At 38.1% G+C, this 16,941-nt stretch overlaps 1 protein-coding gene and 1 long non-coding RNA gene across 4 annotated transcripts in view; one reads left to right on the top strand and one right to left on the bottom strand.

Annotated features, from left to right (window-relative positions):
- Positions 1-16,941, top strand: part of cntnap2a (contactin associated protein 2a) — a 297,333-nt gene that overhangs the window by 62,151 nt on the left and 218,241 nt on the right. The window lies entirely within an intron of this gene.
- On the bottom strand, positions 9,791-11,083 carry LOC129173944 (uncharacterized). The gene is made up of 4 exons (XR_008567331.1): positions 10,942-11,083; positions 10,788-10,865; positions 10,402-10,708; positions 9,791-10,197 (listed from the first exon to the last, which is right to left on the bottom strand). It is a non-coding gene; the product is annotated as an uncharacterized LOC129173944 (long non-coding RNA).

Here is a 16,941-nt window from a genome sequence, read left to right on the forward strand (position 1 = left end):
GAAAAAAAACCCTCTGCAGGTAAGTGTCTGTTGTACATTGTGTGCGCGCGTGTGTGTGTGTGCGCGTGTGAGAGAGAGGGCTTTGTTTCTGTCTGCACTTGCTGACGTCATCATGTAATTATATTTTAACACTGACAGGCCTTTGTGGATGAAGAAAAATACTTTGAACTCTTTTTACCTTTTTTCTGGCAAAAGTGAAAGTGATGCTTTTTAGTTGGGAGACTAATGGCAGCTATTTTCCAGTGCTCAGTAGACCTGTGAATGTTGCATTATTGTATTGGAGTGTGGGGACTTGCAACAGCTGGTTAGTTTCAAACGTTACCAGTTATGTCTGAATACATACTTATTCCATTTTTCTGCCATAAAGAAGGCGTTTTGGGACACGAAGTGAGGGCCAAAAGCTCATGTGTACTCAATGAAGACTCTGGTTTCACTGACTCTCGGGTACTCGATGAAGACTCTGGTTTCACTGACTCACGAGTGCTTGCCGAGCATACCTGCGCTCTGCGACAGGTGACTCAAGTGGCTCGAGTAGCCAATTCACTGGTGGGAAGGCAGGATGGGTAAGAAATCGAGTCAGTAAAATAAATATTTCCCTTGACTACTGCTTCTTACGGTTTCCCAGTGTATAGAATAGACATCCTAAAAGTAAATACCCAAGCAACAAAGATAGCTAAGCACAACATACCAGTCACCTCTACGACTATAAAGAAAGATGCTAAACCCTCCCGATTTTTGCCTGGAAAATCACTTCATCTTTATGATTTTCTGATTCCATGATTGTTTAATAAGTTGTTTTAAAAATTATGAAACTGCTTCTTTTTTTTTTTAGCTGCTTCTTTACTATATTATGGAAAGATGTTCAAATATCCATAGCAAATAATTAGATAGCCAAGCACAACATTTGTGTTTTGACTGTGGAGTAAGGTGCCAATCCTCCCAATTTTGTCTGGAAGCTCCTGGAGTCTGTTCAATTCTCAACAGTATGTGCATCCAACACTTTTGATCCTCTCGGTTTTCCAATTATAAGCTATTTTTGGGTGAGTTGGCGGGTTCACTCACCCCAGAAACCGAAGAACCTCCCTGATTTTCATTCAGTTTTCGATTTTAAACCTGAGAAACTGCTAGTTACCGCTGGTTTACTCGAAGGATGTCAAATATTCTTAACTACGAGTCACTGCTGTGAGTGTAAAGAGAGACCATCCAGATCCCTGCTTTATTGTCACAAAAAACCCTAAAACCAAAAAAACCTCCCTAATTGTCCTTGTCTGATATTGCCATCTCTACTCTGCAGTATGCTATAATTGATTTGCATTGTTGTTATTACTTCAAAATTGGCTTTGTGTACCGTCGACGACATTCATATTCCTGTAATGGTTGTGTCCAGTGCTGTACAACCCCCCCCCACCAAATTAGTCATCCAATCCACTGCTGTGTCGCCACTTATATCGACCGTGTAGCGTGAAACACCTTGAACTTGTCGCAATCAAGCCCCCGTCCTTAACGACATTATACATTTATGACCGCCTTGTTGGGGACGTTTCGGGGTGTCAGCTTGTCTGCAACTCATTAGTAAGAACGGTGGTGTGCGTGGAGCAGCTTGATGAACAACCCCCGTCACCTTCCGCGCCTCCTCTCTCTTTTAATGAGCCACATTTACAACAAGCGAGACCAAACGGGGTCCTGTGCGTCCACATCAACGTGACAGCCATTAGGAGAGACCACCAGATGGAGGAAGGTGGAATTTAGGAAGAAGAAAGTGAGAATGGGGATGAATGCGGCTTGACGGTGGAAAGGCTGCCATGGCAGCAAAGTAAACAAAGCATACGCTCCAGTCCATCCATTCATTCTATCCTCACCAGAACCAAAAGCAGAAGGTAATTGAATGTAGAGATCTAATGAGGAGGACAAGACCTTCCATTATGAGTACCTTGAGTATTTTAGCTTGTATGGGATGCACACTAAAATGTCGACTATTTAGTTATAACGACAGCTAACCAGTTAAATCACTCAACCAAATCACTTTTACGAGTCTAAAATTGAATCTATTGTGAATTTACTAAATACACACAGGGACATGGATGGGTCTGACAGCATGACAACAACCTAAAACATACATTCAAGCCAACAAAGGAGCCACTCGAGACACATCTTTAATGGCGATGTCTCTCCTTGGCTCCAAATTAACCAAAAAACACAACAACACGTCCACCGGCTAGCGTTTTCAGAGAACAGATTGTACAAAAACAATGTCAGTAGTCTTCAAAATTATGAGTTAAACTGAATGGGATTTGTCTTTCGGCCCAAAAAGGGGGAGTGGGGAAGCTATGGATAACTGGGAGTCGTGGTTGAGCGGGAAGAAGGCGGGATGTACTGTAGGATGTTTGAATGCTAGTGGCCCCATTGTACTACCTAACCATCACAACACCTTTTTAAGATTCTGGAGTGTGCTAGCCAAGCAGACAGCCTCAAAAGTCCATATTTGGGTTAAACATTATCAAAACGAATTGCACTTGTCCTTCCAGTGGTGGTTTTGTGGTTTAAATTGACTAAATGCATGCAGTGACCCATCATCAGGTACTCATGCACATCTAATGGGAAATAGAGCTATTACGTTGGCGCCCAGTAGGGTATGCTGGTTCATATGGGGCAACATGCGCTCCACGTGTTCCCCAGTACTTCACAGGCACCTTTCTGACACAAAAGCTCGCACCATAACTGAGCAGCAGAGCGCAAAAGAGGCAACTCGCAGGGGAACAATGGAGTCAGATAGAGCAATTCGAGTGATGAGCTGAGCATTGAGGGCGATGGAAGTCAGCACACACGGTGGCGGAGATGTGAGAGAAAGGGATGGCTGCCAATGAGAATGACTTAAGAATGAGCGAGGGGCGAAAAATAAAACGAGCGGAGACAGGTGACAATTGAGAAAGGTGAGAAATGAGAGCGAGGCAGCGTGAGGGTGAGGGCAAATCTGACATTTGGTGGGGGTGAACTGATGAAACGAGGCTGAATGAGCATTTGAGTGATGAGACTTTTTTTTTGTTGTTGTTTGGCTTTCCAAGCTTGCTTTAAAAAGACCTCCGGGACAAAATGGATAAAAGCGTGTTTTTCTTTGTCTGGCAGAGATTGTTCAATGGAGTAAATGAGTGCTTGAGTTTTAGCAGATTGCCTTGAGCCAGGCAACCTACATACTTCAAGGTAAATCAACAAAGGAAGACATGTTTGAGCTTCAATTAGAATCCCACTGAAAATGAATACCCTCGATATGAGAGAAGAGCCGGGCCAAACAAACACAAGACCCGCTTTCCTTTTCGCTTTTCCCATCGGTTGTTAATCTGTGCTGTTGGCAAATGTCTTATCTCGAGTCTCATGGTTCAACTTGTCAATGGTCAATAGGCTTTCACTTGTATGGAGCTTTTCTACCTTCAAGGTACTCAAAGCACTTTGACACTGTTACCACATTTACCTGCTGATGACGCAGGAGCAACTGGGGGTTCAGTACCTTGCCCGAGGATACCTGGACATGGTCACCCGAGGACGGGGGAACCAGAAGCCTTCAGTTTGGGAGACGACCAACTTAGACCTCTTGGTTCAAAGCGTCCCTGACATAATTAATCGACTTTACTTAAATATTTTATATGTTGTTTGTAATTATGTTTTCCATTGTTCGATTTTGAAAGCAATTGGTAAATTTGCAAAAATTACATTTATAGGTCATGGCGGCAGCCATGACAAAGTAGCTCGCAGCTCAGCCTCATTGCATCATTGGGGTGACACCTCTCCGCTAAAGCAGAGTAAACAAATGCTTCTCGAGGTTCAGTATATTTTTCATCAAAATAGTAGACGTGCCAAAATGTTGAGTTGCTGCTGGATGTTTATAGTATCCGATTGATACTGTAAGTTTGTTTTCTTTTCCAAAAGAGGAACATTTAAGAATGGGCAAAGCAAGTGCAGAGAACGAGACAAATGGACGACCACCTGAGAGTTCTTTGCTTTGCAGTCACCATTTCACTGATGACTGCTTCGAAGGAAAACCTTTTCGCTTAAAAGTATGGTATGAACACAATTTGGGATGCCATTCCGCCGGTACTCAGGAAAAAAACACCAAAACAAGGAAGAATTGAAACTGTGTTGCCACAGAACAGAGTTGTTTACATAATGTCTCGTAAACACTATTCCATGGTAGCGACAAGGCTGCAAAGCATTATACATGCTACATAAACATCTTTTCACAGTGATTTGTTTACTGTGACAGCGGTGAACGTTTAGCCACACATACACCCAAACAGGCTATAAAGGCCACTTTACGCTCGTTAGGAAGCCGATTTAAAACAATAATTGAAGGATAAGCAACTCCAGAGTAATTGACACTTATCATTCTGTGTTTTGAAGGCGACCGATCTTCATCTCCATGCCTGAAGGCTTAGGTCCATGTTCTGCAAGGTCTCTATTTCATCTCCAAATGTTTCTTCCTCCTCAAACTATGGACACATTGCTCAAATCTACGCTAGAATCACTGTAAACATCCTCCGTCTCGTACACCGCTATGTTTGTGTACCTGAGTGATAGTACCCCGATGGCGTCACTTCCGGAAATGAGGCTGAACTGCAAGAGCTGGCTCGTCATGGCTTGTACCATGAACCAGTCATGTGATTTTTGTGAATTTACCGCGTTCGCTTTGAAAAATTGAACAATGTCGAACATAATTACAAACAACACACAACATATTGAAGCAAAGTTGATGAACCATGTCAGGGAGCCTTTAAAGCTTCCTCGTGATACCGTCCATTGCAGTATGCGCCCTACTGCATATAGGATACTCCCATGGTTTCTTAGAGTTGTCCTTAGTGTCATCTGTTCTCTCCCGCTGTTCCTGCTTCTGTTCACACGGTGGTTGGCAGAGTTGTGCCTTTGCTGTGATAGATCACTGTTATTACCACATGTTCTCCATTAGCGCAAAACAGCAAGGAGCTGTCGAACGCACCGCACACACACACGCGCACACACGCGCGCAAACGCACAAGCAAGTAAAATACAGGGTATGCTTGCAAACACGACATTGCTGTGAATATATGAATGCATTAGATGGAGAGAGCGCTTCACTCACCAACCAGGCACAGAAAGCTGAAGTGAACGTGATATTAGGACAATTTAAAAACTCTCCAGTGGTCAACCAAAAAAAATAAGGTCATCAATGTGAAAAGGAAGAGGTCGCTTTTGGCTTTCAGTCTCATTCAAATGTTTCCACTCGTGCACTTGTGTCCTGCACGGGTGTCCTAGAAACCTACAAAAAGGAAAGTTGATGTGGACTATTGGTCGTTCTTGCCAGTTTTTATACCCCTCTGATTTTGGAAATGGGGAAAGGACAGAACCGAGACTGCGGACTTCTGGACCATCTACAAAGTTTTATCTTTCACAGGTACAGTATTGTAGTATAGAAACCTATAAGTAGAATCCTTTGGGATCATCTTGAAATCTACGTATATTCGGGACTGATCGTTTAGTAGCAGAACGTATCCTAAACTTCAAGATTCAAGATTCAAGAGAGTTTTATTGTCATGTGCATGGTAAAACAGCAGTTATACCATGCAATGAAAATCTTATTCTGTTCATTCTCCCAAGAAAAGAAAGAAAACACAAGAAAGAATAAGAACATAAGAAACATAAACACATAAACATAAATACACACATAAACATATATACCAATAAATTAAGCAACAACAGAAGAGACAATAATACAAGTAAATAATACAAATAAATAAATACATAAATAAATAAATAAATAAATAAAGTGCTATGAGTGTGTGCGTGTGTTGCGTGCGGCGTGTGCGAGTGCTTCGTTGAGAAGCCTGATGGCCTGTGGGTAAAAGCTGTTTGCCAGCCTTGTGGTCCTGGACTTCAAACTCCTGTAGCGTCTGCCTGACGGTAGGAGTGTGAATACTGAGTGTTGTGGATGTGTGCTGTCCTTGATGAGGTTGTGTGTTCTGCGTAGGACTCTAGATGTATAAATGTCTTGCAGTGAGGGGAGGTGCCCCAACAATGTTCTGTGAGGTCTTGATCACCCGCTGGAGTGCCTTCCTATCACGTGTTGTACAGTTACCGTACCAAACAGTGATGGAGGCGGTAAGGACACTTTTGATAGTGCATCTGTAGAAGCAACTAAGGATTGTGGTGGACATGCCAAATTTCCTCAGTCTTCTCAGGAAGTACAGTCTCCTTTGGGACTTCTTCAGAATTTGTTGGGTGTTGTGAGACCAGGTGAGGTCCTCGCTGATGTGTGTGCCAAGGAACTTGAAGGTTTTCACCCTCAGTCTCATCAATAAACAGGGGTCTATGTGGCTCCTTTTCCCTTGTTCTTGGGTCGATGATCATCTCTTTAGTCTTATCTGTATTGAGAAGGAGATTGTTATCACGACACCAAGCTATGAGGTCCGCCACCTCTCTTCTGTATGACGTTTCAACACCACCAGTGATCAGTCCGATGACTGTAGTCTCATCCGCAAATTTAATGATGCTGGTGTTATTCTGGGAGGCCACGCAATCGTAGGTGAAGAGCGTGTAGAGGAGTGGACTCAGCACACACCCCTGTGGGGTCCCAGTGCTCACAATTCTTGAGCTGGATGTGCGATTGTGGACTCTGACTGACTGGGGTCTGCCTGTGAGAAAGTTAAACACCCAGTTACAGAGGGAGGGAGACAGGCCAAGTGTGAGGAGCTTATTTGTGAGTTTGTGGGGGCTGACTGTATTAAAAGCAGAGCTATAGTCTATAAATAGCATTCTGACGTATGTGTCCTGGCCCTGTAGGTGAGAAAGGTGAGAAAGGGCTGTGTGGATGGCAGTGTTGACTGCATCATCCGTGGACCGGTTCTGGCGATATGCAAACTGTAGAGTAAACTTATATATATATATTGAAAAAAAAAAAAGACAGAACCTAGACTGTGCCCTGTTGGACCATCATGACAGTTTTGTGTTATAAAAACCAATAAAACAGAAACTAAACGTTGGACTTTTGATCCATCTTGACAGTTTTTTGAAGCTGTAGTGTTATAGAACCCTGGCAAAACCTAGACTGTGTATTTCTTCACAAGTTCGACAACCAAAGTTATCAGAACTTAAAACTGAGTCTATACTGTAAACTTTTGGACCCTCTAGACAGTTTTAGCTCTTGCTTATACAAAATTCAAACATAGCCTATACTGTGGACATCTGGACCATATAGACTGTCGTATCCCTGAGTAATGGTAGAGAAAGCTGAAACCAAACCTGTGGACGTCTGAATGACCGAGACCAGGGGTGTTGAACTTGTTTTCAATGAGGGCCACGTTGCAGTTATGGCTGCCCTCAGAGGGCCACTTGTAACTGTTGAAAGATATCAATATAAATATGAATATCACGTCAAGTTATTACCCATGCATTTGATTTTTTAGATGGATAACTTGCTTTGAAATGAGAAGTGAAGTGAGAATGTCAATAACATACAGTATATGCATTCAAGTACTTATTTTTCATAACAAAAAAGTGCTTGGAATATCTTGTTGCATGATCAGATAATATTAAATATTAGAAGAAATGCATGTAGTAGATTTTTTTGTTAAAGTGAAAGAATGAATACTTTAAAAGAAGGAAAAAGGTGAAGTGCGTGAATGACACACATTATTCCCAGGCTTTTGCGGGACACATAAAATTAGGTGGCGGGCCACATCTGGCCCCCGGGCCTTGAGTTTGACACATGTGACCAAAACAGTTTTAGCTCCGGCTAATGTTAGACAAGCTAAACAGTTGTATCGCTGACTGACTTTAGACAAGTTTAAAACAGAACCTACAGTGTGGAGTTCCGGACCATCTAGACGGTTTTATCTGCCATTAATGTTTTAGAAGCCTGAAACCGAACCTAGACTGTGAATTTCTGGATCATCTAGACAGTTTTATCTCCTCCTAATGTTAGAAACTTAAAACAGAAGCCATACTGTGGACTTGTAGACCATAGAGTTTTATATCCTACTAATGTTATAGAAACTTAAAGCAGATCTATACTGTGGAGTTCTGGACCACGTACACGGTTTTATCTCCTACTGTTATATAAACCCAAAATCAAACCTAGACTGTGAATTTCTGGATTATCTAGACAGTCGTATCACCTCCTGATGTAATAGAACCCTGAAACCGATAGTAGACTGGACTTTTAGGCCGTCAGGACAGCGTTTTTTTCTCATCCTAGTGTTTTGGCAGCTGTGTTGAAGCTGAAGGCAAGCACGCCCTCTCCCTTTTGTGACCTCTTTGTTATGGAGCTTCACAAGGATTTATTCTCCTCTGTCTCCTATTCCACCTCCAGAGCCCTTTTGATGTTCTCCCCCAATTAATTCTATCCTGGGATAAAATTCCAGCATTTTTTATTTTTTGTTAAGTTAACCCATCTCTGGTTACGCTTCCGTTTTAGAAGTTTGTCTGATCTCTCTCAATCAGCATAAAGGCTACTGAAGTTTTTGTACTTACTGTGGCCTCAAAATCTTCACAAGTTTGTCAGGCTCGAAGGAAAGACTAATTAAAAAGAAATGTGACATCATTTAGACTGTTGAGTGTAAAGATGTGGCAATTAAAGAAAAAGACGCCAGCCCAAGCGAACGAAAGCAGGATGAGGAAGCAGAATTAGCATCACAGGGACGTTTAAAAATGTTTGCACTTAAAGCCGGCCGGATCGATGTCCAGCAACAAGACGCTAAAGACATTTCAAAGTCCTGCTCCCAGAGACCTTCTGTGTTATGCATGCATCGCACACGGTGCCTGTGAGCACAGTGGAGTGTTTCATCCAGGCGCGCTGAGAGAACTTGTCCAAAGCTCAAAGAGATGAGGGGAAAAATGAGAAATGTAAAGAAACAAAGAGGAATATAAAAATTGCATTATAAAGGCTGGGAGGCGTTGAGAAACCGGTTGACGTCTGTCATCTTTTATAGTCATCCTTGCTCTTTTTTTCCTACCCTCTCGCGTCTCATCTGAAGGCACAGATCTCTCAAACCGAGGTCTGTAGTATTTGTTGAACGTCGGTGGCCTCACACAATGTGTTCAGCGAAACATCACAATGAACTGAGTTGCCAGGTGCTGCATGTGCTCTTTTTAAACAAGGGGAGGGGACCGAATATTTGATCCCTTGCTGGTTTTGTAAGTTTACCACCCTACGAAGACATCACCAGCCCATACGTTTTTATGATAGATTTATTTCAAGAGACAGAATATCAGCAGATGTCCTGGAAAAAAAAGAAAATATAAAATGAATATTTCAAACGTTAGTCAAACTATTGTTTTCCAGCGCCTCAGTTTTTATATGATTCGGTTTCCGACCAAAAAATGTTTGCGTAAACCCCGGTTCTCGGTCAACATTGCGCGTAACAAAGTAGTCCGTTTCACTCGCCACGGAGCCAAAGAACATTGCCAGTGCCAGCAATTTGCTAAAGAAGGGGAGAAACACTATTGAATTTAAGGAAGAACACATGGCAAAGTACAACATGGGGTCAGAAGGTAACACAGCAACACGATCACATTGTTGCGCAATACATCCACAACCATCCCATGCTGCAGGATAACAACACACATGATCTGTACACAATTCCCCGAAGCTGGAAACATCCCAGTTCTAGCAAGGCCCCCGTACTCACCGGACATGTCACCCACTGAGCATGTTTGGGATGCTTTGGATCGGCGTATACAGCGTCTGAGGTGTTCGGAATGGAATATTTTCCACGGTTTTGGCTACTACTGGAACATATTTGTGCTTGTTCACAATGACAAAGCCTTTCACTTGGAACAAACACACACAGACATATAGTTTCATTAGGAGTCACCTTACTGTCTCCTGGCTGAGACGTCTAGCCACCAAGCCAGGACTGTTTGAAACTAGATCAGATAATACACCAGCAAACAGTAAACGGGAAGTTTCTTAATGAATAGGACCGCCTCCACAAAAGGCTTACGAGGAAGTGGAATTCTGTTTACAGACTACTCGGACCTTGCTAGACTGGGTGGCTGACCGTTCTCTCCAGTGCTGGCATTACAATCGCTTGTATTCACTCCAAATAGAATCAATCATTAAACTTACTTTTGAACTCAAGATGAGTTATTTCGCAGTTGAAAAAAATTCAAGAACCTGGGTGGTCCCGTCCTGGTAAAAGGGCCGGATCGAACAGGAGAGTGTTTTTTAGGTGTCTGAAACAGATGAATTGGATTTACATTAGTTCTTATGAGAAAAATTGCTTCGGTTTTTATACAATTCAGTTTACGTCTTTTTTTGGAAGTAATTACTAAAAAAAAACATGGTACCACTGTAAAAAAACAAGTGCAGGTGTTAGACATTTCTTGTGGTTGCACACATCTCCGGAGGGATTTTAGTCCACTCTTCTTTACACTTACTTGGCAACGCAAAATCTCAGCTCCCTCTGCAGATTTTCAATGGCGTTAATGTCTGGAGACTGGCGAGGACACGGCAGGATCTTGACGTGCTTCTTCTTGACCCACCCCTTTGTTGCTTTGGCCAGATATTCTGGGTCATTGTCCTGCTGGGAGACCCATCCACGACCCGTCTTCAGTGTTCCGGCTGCGGCCAGGAGGTTGCCATCCAATATTCTACAGCACATGGCCCCATTCATCAGGGGGAGAGCAGACTGTTGCCATCTCCACCTTGCAGAAGCACCAGGGGATCAAGTATTTACCCCCTTTACTGTATATAAACAAAAGTACAGGACCTCTGGTAATTATTCTTAAATATAAAAGAGGAGAAAATAAAAATAATTATGCACCTTCGTGATGGAGCTCTCTGTTGTCCTCATTAAGTCTCGTTAATAGCTCTTCTAATGTCGTCACCGCAACTCCAAGTCCTTTAAACGTTTACTTAAGCTTGAGTGCAGTTTCAAAAAAAAACCTTTACAAAGTCAGTCCCATCATGTCACTCACCTTTTTTTACCAAAGTGCAAAGCCGCTCTTCGTCTTTGAGGAGACAAACCGTGACAGTTATTTTTAGAAGATATTAAACCGTCTAAAGAGAGTTGTCCAATATGTTCCCATCTGCGGCAGAACAGAGTCGGGAACACCCGATGTATAGCGTCGGATGTCTCTCGTGGCGCTGCACAGGTGGGAATGTGAGGGGGTGATAAGATGTGAGCATTCTGTCCTGTAACATCTACAACGTGAGTGGGTGAAAATGTTTTTAGCTTTGATCTCTACGGTTTTTACGATGTGTTCTTTTTCGCGAGTGTGTTTACTGGCTGTGCCTGGTGCTTGTTTGCTCATGCTGATGCGCGCTGCAATAATAGAAGCTGTCCTGCAGCACACTGTCTGCTGTCTGCAGCCGCGAAGCTGTCATAAACAATCTCCTTCAGCAAGCGTGGCGGCGGCGGCGGCGGCGGCGGCGGCGGTGGCGTGGGCTTTCTATAAGGCTCCACACAGCCTCACGCTAAATACATCAGCCCATCTGCTTAATGCGCTCAAATCAGAATGAGCAATGGATATGGCGGATGACATTTCGACAGCGACGTGACAACAGGTTGGCGAGTGGCACTGACCCAGGACTCCGGGAGGTTGTCAGCATTTGACGCTGAACGGAGCAGATTTCATGCCGCCTGGTGTCAGAAATGTGGCGTCTTTTGTGAATTTCATACCAACTCGGGTATTAGAGTGATCATTTTGCTCGTGTGTTGAGAAATTTACAGCAACCAAAAGTTCAACAGTTACAAAATGACAACTTCTCCCCGCGCCCCAGCTTTGTTTGGTTGGGCATTACGGCGTGCCCGAGCGATTCCCACATGTTAGGTTCGTTTTGGTTGATGCCAGGACTGTTGTCAGGCCACTTTCTTCTCATAAGTTCTGGAGCGAGTCACCAGTAGTTGAGATTGTGACCAATTGTTCAAACTTTTGGTTTGTTTAATGCTGTAAAGTGAAGGAAAAGGCCGTGGTTCTCAGTCGGAAAAGTTTGGTTTGCTCCCTCCGGGTTGGAAATGTGGAGGAGTTCAAGCATCTCGGGGTCACGAGTGAGTGACGGTTGGAGCGTGAGCTCGATAGGCGGATCGGCGTAGTAATTCGGTCGCTGTACCGGCCCGTCGTGGTGAAGAGAGGGCGGAGCCAGAAGGCAAAGCTCTCAATTTACCTCTCGTTTCAAGCATAACTTTCACTTGGACACAAATAGTTTTTGCTTTTGACAGCTCAAATATCTAAACAACTATACCAACATAAACCACACAAAAAAGTGTTTCTTTTACATCAAAATAACAATTTACTTACAAATATAACACCATGAAGTATTTACAGTTTTCACATTTGGAACTGAACTGTGTGTGCGTTCAAATTTCCCTACAATGAGTAACCTTCTGTACGCTACACTCCTCCACGCTCTCTCACTTCCTCCTTCCTGTCAGGTGTGATTCTTCCATTCACATGATCCCTGCTGATCCCTGTGGCCGGTTTTATGGCTTAAAATTGCTCGGAAGCGAAATGCGTTAGTGGAGATTTGCGTCATCACCTCTTTTTGCCACGCGCCAAAGAATGTAAAAGACGTATAAATATGTTGTAGGGATCGGGCGTTCGGGTTTAGAAAAACGTGTAAGTGCGTCTTCGGTATTGAATGAGATAAGTATTGGAACGTAACCAATATTTTTGAGACAACACTATTTCAAAAAGCGGCATTGTCATGCAGCAGAGTGTCCTAATGCGTGAAAAGAGTGAAAACCAGGACACTTTCATCACTTAAAACGGCAAGACAGGACGTGAAAACAGGACATGTCCTGGAAAAACATTTGGTCAGCCCAGCCTAGTTTCATATGTTATGTTATTGTCCTTGTTGACGGTCAAAACTGCACCTGAGATCCAAACACGAAGAATGATGCCCTCTCTCGCCATCGTCTGTAATCTTGTGATGGATGTTTATGACAACGACGTGATGTACATATCAACGCACGCACACACAGACACCCACGTTCAAGACACATGAATGGATTCTCGCAGGGAATCATCCTCAATAAAATTGTAAATTTACAAGAAAAAAAGTCGTAAATTTATGAGAAGAGAGTCGTCAATGTACAAGAAAAAAAACCTTACATTCATGAGGAAAAAAAGTCATAATGTTCCAGGACACATAGCTGTCTCAGGCAATGCCTGTTACGAATGTTAGAATAAAGTCGTACATTTACGACAATAAAGACGTGCATTTATGGAAAAAAAAGCAGTACATTTACAAGAATAAGTTGTAAGTTTATGAGGAAAAAACATGTAATATTCTGAGAATAAAGTCATAAATTTCCAAGAATAAAATTGCAAATTTACAAGAAAAAAAGTCGTAAATTTATGAAAATAAAGTCATAGATTTCCAAGAATAAAGTCATAAATTTCCAAGAATAAAATTGCAAATTTACAAGAAAAAAAGTCGTAAATTTATGAGAATAAAGTCATAGATTTCCAAGAATAAAATTGTAAATTTACAAGAAAAAAAGTTGTAAATTTATGAGAATAAAGTCATAAATTTCCAAGAATAAAATTGTAAATTTACAAGAAAAGAAGACATAAATTTATGAAAATAAAGTCATGGATCTCCAAGAATAAAGTCATAAATTTCCAAGAATAAAATTGTAAATTTACAAGAAAAAAAGTCGTAAATTTATGAAAATAAAGTCATGGATCTCCAAGAATAAAGTCATAAATTTCCAACAATAAAATTGTAAATTTACAAGAAAAGAAGACATAAATTTATGAAAATAAAGTCATGGATCTCCAAGAATAAAGTCATAAATTTCCAAGAATAAAATTGTAAATTTACAAGAAAAAAAGTCGTAAATTTATGAAAATAAAGTCATGGATCTCCAAGAATAAAGTCATAAATTTCCAACAATAAAATTGTAAATTTACAAGAAAAGAAGACATAAATTTATGAAAATAAAGTCATGGATCTCCAAGACTAAAGTCATAAATTTCTAAGAATAAAATTGTAAATTTACAAGAAAAAAGTTGTAAATTTATGAGAATAAAGTCATAGATTTCCAAGAATAAAGTCATAAATTTCCAAGAATAAAATTGTAAATTTACAAGAAAAAAAATCATAAATTTATGAAAATAAAGTCATACATTTCCAAGAATAAAATTGTAAATTTACAAGAAAAAAAGTCATAAATTTATGAGAATAAAGTCATAGATTTCCAAGAATAAAGTCAATAAATTTACAAGAATAAAATTGCAAATTTACAAGAAGAAAAGTCGTAAATTTATTAGAATAAAGTCATAGATTTGCAAGAATAAAGTCATAAATTTCCAAGAATAAAGTCATAAATTTACAAGAAAAAAAGTCGTAAATTTATGAGAATAAAGTCATAAATTTCCAAGAATAAAATTGTAAATTTACAAGAAAAAAGTTGTAAATTTATGAGAATAAAGTCATAGATTTCCAAGAATAAAGTCATAAATTTCCAAGAATAAAATTGTAAATTTACAAGAAAAAAAATCGTAAATTTATGAAAATAAAGTCATACATTTCCAAGAATAAAATTGTAAATTTACAAGAAAAAAAGTCATAAATTTATGAGAATAAAGTCATAGATTTCCAAGAATAAAGTCAATAAATTTACAAGAATAAAATTGCAAATTTACAAGAAGAAAAGTCGTAAATTTATTAGAATAAAGTCATAGATTTGCATGAATAAAGTCATAAATTTCCAAGAATAAAGTCATAAATTTACAAGAAAAAAAGTCGTAAATTTATGAGAATAAAGTCATAAATTTCCAAGAATAAAATTGTAAATTTACAAGAAAAAAGTTGTAAATTTATGAGAATAAAGTCATAGATTTCCAAGAATAAAGTCAATAAATTTACAAGAATAAAATTGCAAATTTACAAGAAGAAAAGTCGTAAATTTATTAGAATAAAGTCATAGATTTGCATGAATAAAGTCATAAATTTCCAAGAATAAAGTCATAAATTTACAAGAAAAAAAGTCGTAAATTTATGAGAATAAAGTCATAAATTTCCAAGAATAAAATTGTAAATTTACAAGAAAAAAGTTGTAAATTTATGAGAATAAAGTCATAGATTTCCAAGAATAAAGTCAATAAATTTACAAGAATAAAATTGCAAATTTACAAGAAGAAAAGTCGTAAATTTATTAGAATAAAGTCATAGATTTGCATGAATAAAGTCATAAATTTCCAAGAATAAAGTCATAAATTTACAAGAAAAAAAGTCGTAAATTTATGAGAATAAAGTCATAAATTTCCAAGAATAAAATTGCAAATTTACAAGAAAAAAAGTCGTAAATTTATGAAAATAAAGTCATAGATTTCCAAGAATAAAGTCATAAATTTCCAAGAATAAAATTGCAAATTTACAAGAAAAAAAGTCGTAAATTTATGAGAATAAAGTCATAGATTTCCAAGAATAAAATTGTAAATTTACAAGAAAAAAAGTTGTAAATTTATGAGAATAAAGTCATAAATTTCCAAGAATAAAATTGTAAATTTACAAGAAAAGAAGACATAAATTTATGAAAATAAAGTCATGGATCTCCAAGAATAAAGTCATAAATTTCCAAGAATAAAATTGTAAATTTACAAGAAAAAAAGTCGTAAATTTATGAAAATAAAGTCATGGATCTCCAAGAATAAAGTCATAAATTTCCAACAATAAAATTGTAAATTTACAAGAAAAGAAGACATAAATTTATGAAAATAAAGTCATGGATCTCCAAGAATAAAGTCATAAATTTCCAAGAATAAAATTGTAAATTTACAAGAAAAAAAGTCGTAAATTTATGAAAATAAAGTCATGGATCTCCAAGAATAAAGTCATAAATTTCCAACAATAAAATTGTAAATTTACAAGAAAAGAAGACATAAATTTATGAAAATAAAGTCATGGATCTCCAAGACTAAAGTCATAAATTTCTAAGAATAAAATTGTAAATTTACAAGAAAAAAGTTGTAAATTTATGAGAATAAAGTCATAGATTTCCAAGAATAAAGTCATAAATTTCCAAGAATAAAATTGTAAATTTACAAGAAAAAAAATCATAAATTTATGAAAATAAAGTCATACATTTCCAAGAATAAAATTGTAAATTTACAAGAAAAAAAGTCATAAATTTATGAGAATAAAGTCATAGATTTCCAAGAATAAAGTCAATAAATTTACAAGAATAAAATTGCAAATTTACAAGAAGAAAAGTCGTAAATTTATTAGAATAAAGTCATAGATTTGCAAGAATAAAGTCATAAATTTCCAAGAATAAAGTCATAAATTTACAAGAAAAAAAGTCGTAAATTTATGAGAATAAAGTCATAAATTTCCAAGAATAAAATTGTAAATTTACAAGAAAAAAGTTGTAAATTTATGAGAATAAAGTCATAGATTTCCAAGAATAAAGTCATAAATTTCCAAGAATAAAATTGTAAATTTACAAGAAAAAAAATCGTAAATTTATGAAAATAAAGTCATACATTTCCAAGAATAAAATTGTAAATTTACAAGAAAAAAAGTCATAAATTTATGAGAATAAAGTCATAGATTTCCAAGAATAAAGTCAATAAATTTACAAGAATAAAATTGCAAATTTACAAGAAGAAAAGTCGTAAATTTATTAGAATAAAGTCATAGATTTGCATGAATAAAGTCATAAATTTCCAAGAATAAAGTCATAAATTTACAAGAAAAAAAGTCGTAAATTTATGAGAATAAAGTCATAAATTTCCAAGAATAAAATTGTAAATTTACAAGAAAAAAGTTGTAAATTTATGAGAATAAAGTCATAGATTTCCAAGAATAAAGTCAATAAATTTACAAGAATAAAATTGCAAATTTACAAGAAGAAAAGTCGTAAATTTATTAGAATAAAGTCATAGATTTGCATGAATAAAGTCATAAATTTCCAAGAATAAAGTCATAAATTTACAAGAAAAAAAGTCGTAAATTTATGAGAATAA

The sequence above is a fragment of the Dunckerocampus dactyliophorus genome, chromosome 21 (assembly GCF_027744805.1).
Source record: "Dunckerocampus dactyliophorus isolate RoL2022-P2 chromosome 21, RoL_Ddac_1.1, whole genome shotgun sequence".
NCBI lineage: Eukaryota > Metazoa > Chordata > Actinopteri > Syngnathiformes > Syngnathidae > Dunckerocampus > Dunckerocampus dactyliophorus.